The following is a 5379-nucleotide window of genomic DNA, read 5'->3' on the forward strand; positions in this document are numbered from 1 at the left end:
TGTGACTGTGATTATGTGTCCGGAAACGGCTTAGAACCCGCTTAAGACGCTAATGCTGAACTTCAGCGCTGAGCGGTTTTTCTGCCGGGTTTGTTTGGCCGCATTTATCGTCAGATACCGTATATGGCCGCCAAGAAAACCCCCCAAAAAACAGCAAATGTAACAAAGAACAATTTGTATTAAAGTGTATGTCCAGCTAAAGCTTATTGTCTTAGTTGTGGATGCAGTGGGGAAGATTAGAACGTCTGTCAGGTGTTTACTGCTCCTGTAAAGCCGCCCGTGCACCTGACGATCATCGGCCGATTTTCGCGTGCAATGGCGTTTTCGTCCGATATTGGTGAGGTCGATGGGCGGTCTACCACCGCAAAATACCGTACAATCCATCGACTTTTGACTAACCAGCAGGTTAGAAAACTTCGGCCGATCGTACGCTTTTCGCAGGGTTGGTGGCGTTTCCGTACGTCCAAAATTAGTACGATTTTACACTGCACATGCGCAAATACAAACACAATACGAAAATACGCGCGGTCGATTACCGCAATTCCTCCGGGTGCTTTCTTTTAATTACCGCTGATCCAACCTTGCGATTAATCGGGGCCGCTGCACGAAAATCGTACGACGGTCTGATTATCGGACGAAAAGTTTAGTCCGATGATCGCAAGGTGTATGCGCAGCCTTAAAGGAGAACTATGGGGGGGGGAGGGGCTTTTCACTCACCTCATAGTTCTAGCCGACCTGTGACAATGAGACTGTCACACGTCGGCTCAGTAGATCGGGAGGTGAGCGAACACATACCGGCGTTCGCTCACCTCTCGATCTTGTCACGGCTCTCTGCCCTGACGGGAGTGGCTGGATTCCCCTCTCCCCGCGCCGATCCTCCAGCGCTGACTGGCGGAACGGACGGGGGAGGGGGGCGGGTACAGCTGGCTCTGCCTCTAGATAGGAGGAGCCAGCTGTCACTCACGCAGCTGGGTGGATCCCGTCATCTACGTCGGGATCCGCTGCGGCGTCTCAGTATACCGCGAGCTGTAGCTCCCTATATACTGAGCTTAGGGTGACAGGAGGACGCTGGTTTGTGTCCTCCCGTTACCCTGAGGAGAACTATGGGGAAAAGACCCGACCTCATACTTCTCCTTTAAGGTGCCCCCACACCGTACGATAATCGTGGGGAATCCCGCGATCGTACGATAATCGCGAGGTGTGTGGAAGGCGTGCGACCGTTTCTACTGTACGGTCGCACGACTTGTCTTACGGACATGTTTGAAAACCCGCCGAGAATCGTACGATTTTCGGCTGGTTTGTGGCGTGCTCGTAAGATCATTGCGGCACGGGCCGGTGAGCGCACGCGCACACTGCCCGTTCGGCATTGCGGTCATCGGAAGCCTGCCCCTCAGGGGGGCGTGGCTTGCGATTATCGCAAGTACGATCTGCCTGTCGAAGATTGGCAGATCGTAAAGTTTTTTTTGTTTTTTTTTAATGACCTTACAACCATCGCAAGACAAAAGTCCTGCGATGGTTGTAACGTCTATGGACACCTGTAGAGAGATTTCCCCTCACTTCCTGTCCTGGTGACAATGGTTTACCAGCCAGGAATTAAATGGAACTTTCCTGTAATAAGAAGTGATTTATTTAATCGGTTAGGGGAAGGCGCTTTGTGTCCTTGTTGCAGCATTTTCCTCGCTTCCGGTCTGGTGACATTGTCAGAAATTGAGGGGTAACGGACCCCCCAGGCAGCTGAAAGGGAAACCGTATTTCTTCTTCATCCACCGAGGGACACAGGCCCTAAACCTTTGGGTTTTACTGCCTCCTACAGATTCCGTTTCTAATTTGCCTGCAGCAGCCACGAAGATTCTGAATCACTCGGGTCCATGACTGCTGAGCTGACCCCTGAGGAGCCGCAGGCTTTGAAGGAGATTATGGCTTCCAGTTTACTCACCAGATCTGGCCCTCAAAGCCTTCCTGGGCATGAAGGTGCACCCCTACCTTCCAAAAAGGGGGGGCATTTGTGAACCTTTCTAGAGGCTTAGCCTGCATCTCACACATTTGAGGGCAGGAGGTGGTATCCTATTGGGGGCTTTTGCTCCTTGCCCGCTCCTCGGGTTTTTCTACCTACGACCACCGCCCCCAGATTGTCTCCATCAAGCCCCCTCGGGTCTTCTGGACTAAAGCGTCTTACTTCCTGCGGCAGAACGGTTTCAGAGGTTTTGTTCCCGCCCGCTGCGTCCGCTCCATCTTGTATGTGGAAACTCTCCGAGTGTCTTCACTTGGGTCCAGACATTCCACGTAAAATCCCCCCAAAATCTCTCATCGCCTCCGTTTGCCGGGAAGACCGGCTTGTGTGGGCATCAAGTATGCCGACCTTCATGTCCCGCCATCTTCTCTGCGCATCAGCAACACCTACTCATTGCTGGGGGGCCACCCCCCGCACAGCCACTCGGGCCCCTTATCTACACCTCGGATGGCCCCAGATCCTCTTCTCCATATCCTGGACCTTCTGGTGGTTTGGGCTGTGCTAGGGCCATCCTACCGGAGGGTCACCGGATTCGGTTGGACAGAGTCATGGCGGCGGAGAACATCAATCATGGGGAAGTCTCGCCTCGGTAAGAGTGGCCGCCCGGGGCAGAACCTCCACATCTTCTCAGCCACGCACAGTACGTTCCAGGCGTGGACCGGCGGCAGGCAGATTTCCTTAGATATGGGGGAGCGATCCCTACACCCTGAGATGTTCCCGGACCTGTACTGCAGGTGGGGGGACACCGGATGTGGACCTCCAGGTTCCACAACAAACTAGACAGCCGTGTCTCCAGGTAGAGACGCTCTGGTGGCCCCGCGGGATCGGTACAGCCAGATATACGCTTTCCCTCCTCCTGATCTGCTTCACAGGGCTTACAGTTGCTGACCGGCCCAGGTGGATGTGGTACGACGACCTGGAAGGAGTTCTGGCAGATACTCCGTGGGCACTGCCAGATCTTCAGGATCTTTATGTCTCCCTTGTAGCCCCTCCCCCCCCCCCCCCCGCGCGCCCCACGCGAGGCGATACTCCATGCAGCCTTCACCTCTGAGATGGACTTGATGTTCCCCTCTCTACGTTCCCCCAGTGTCCGAATCGATGGGCTCATCCTGCGACGGCTCCGGCTGGGTACCGGGGGAAGGCCGCGTTCTGGCTGGAGAGGCCCCCCTGGGGGGTGACGGGCTGGACAAGGTTAATCGGGAAGCCGGGTGGCGAGTCTTTACACTCCGCCTGGCTTCCTGAATGGGACTTCCGGTACTCTGTAGTTGGTATCGGCGAGTACCGGAAAAAAATGATCGTTACCAAAATACCGGTATGGGTGCGTCCCTACTTCTTACCTAAGGAAGTTTCTGCCTTTCCCTTCAGCCGGGACATTGTTCTTCCGTCCATCGGGGACATCTCCACATCACCAAAACAAAGGTTTCCTCCATTGTGTGGATATGGTTTATCTGCTGCTCCCGCCAGAAAGACCGATTCCCGTTTCATCATCCCGGATGGACCCGCCCCCTCTCTAGGCGGCTCGGCCCAGGCTCCGCCCTTTCCTGTGAAGACACTCTATAGCAGCGGTCGCCAACTGGTGGTCCGTGAGAAAAGTTTGGTGGTTCCCCTCTGATGCCGTGCAGGGCTGGGCCGTCATTGAAGCGGCACGGAGGCTCCGGGGGCCGCCTAGATATATTCTCATACGTGTGTGTGTGTGTGTACACACACACACACACACGTATGAGAATATATTTATATACGAGGGGAAAAAAATCTGAGAATATACCGTATTTTGCGCTCCATAAGGCGCACCGGACCATAGGACGCACCGGACCATAGGACGCAGGCAGGCTCTGTGACAGAAGCTGCAGTTAGTGACGGCTGAGACAGGGGGCGCTGTGATGATTACATTGTGACTGCAGCGCCACGGTCTCAGTGATCGCACAGAGCAGACGAAGAACGTCCGTTCCATGGTGAGCCCCTGTGCCGTGGTCACGGGTCCCCCAGAGGAGCGGGGGACTCCAAAAAAACACGGCGGGGGGGGGCCCAGGACTCGATCGCTCTTCTTGGTACATGTTCTCTAAGTTCTACCAGGAGGAGGTTTTGGCCTCATCGGATTCCAGCTCTCACCATAAGACCCTTCAGGACAAGGTAAGCTGCAGGCGATCCCCGGCCTCTCATAGGTTTTCTTGGGCCTGTTAGCAGTTATTTGCTGTCGCCCCCCCCCTCAGTTGGGCTGCTTTTGGGTGTCCAGAAGGTTTACGACTTCCTGTGTCCCTTGATCTTAGAGCCTATTGGGGGACGCGGGCTCCGCCCCTCTGTGCCGATGATCATGACTTCAGTACTGCTTTGCTACAAAACTGAGGCACGAGCTTATCGTGGGCTGGCCTACAATGTTCAATGCTCCTGTAGGTGGCAATATACCCAAATGTTTAACACTTCCTGTGTCCCTCAGTGGGCAGAAAATTATTTTGAGTACAAAAATCCCATTTTTTTTCCAGATGTTATTGGATCATTAGCTGTAAATGAGTTCATTTGGGTTTATAATGATGTTTCTGCCTTACAAGTGATGTCACTGTTGCCTGCATGTAGTTTTCAGTGGGCAGGTGGTCATCAGTATGCTGCAGGCAGGAGGAAGCATTTCCTCAGTCTCCCCTCCCCCAGTGATCAGTCTGCTGCAGGCAGGAGGAAGCATTTCCTCAGTCTCCCCTCCCCCAGTGATCAGTCTGCAACATTGTAACTTTGTATCCAGTCACAGGGGCTGATCTGTGTCAGACATTTGTGAGCACAGTCAAGAACTGCACAGACACTGGGATTTCCATGTACTCCCCTCCCCCAGTGATCAGTCTGCTGCAGGCAGGAGGAAGCATTTCCTCAGTCTCCCCTCCCCCAGTGATCAGTCTGCAACATTGTAACTTTGTATCCAGTCACAGGGGCTGATCTGTGTCAGACATTTGTGAGCACAGTCAAGAACTGCACAGACACTGGGATTTCCATGTCCCGCGTGATGCCTGAACAAAGGCAGTGCCGTCCTTCTGGAGAGAAAAGCAGATGAAGGCATTGTCAGGGGGAGTCATGTGATGTCTATGAGAGGTGATATATACCTGGAGGAGGTCACATGACACATCACTTGTATGGACTTATGAGATATATCTGATATCTTGTTTTATGCCTAGTTTGGATCGCCCCGGCGCTGCAGATGCCGAATGCCGTGAGTCTGTGTCTCGGATTTCCCCCGAATCGCCTCAGACAGAGAAATGGACGGCACGGAAATAGGTTGCGGCTCGTCGGCGCGGGAACAAAGAGCCGCCGTGTTGTTTCCTAATTCCGCCGAGGAATTTATTAATCTCGTCGTCTCGTATCCAACGTTCCTCATTCAGGAAGTTCTG

The sequence above is a fragment of the Nanorana parkeri genome, unplaced genomic scaffold (genome assembly GCF_000935625.1).
Source record: "Nanorana parkeri isolate BGI_ZX_2015 unplaced genomic scaffold, ASM93562v1 scaffold2113, whole genome shotgun sequence".
Lineage (NCBI taxonomy): Eukaryota > Metazoa > Chordata > Amphibia > Anura > Dicroglossidae > Nanorana > Nanorana parkeri.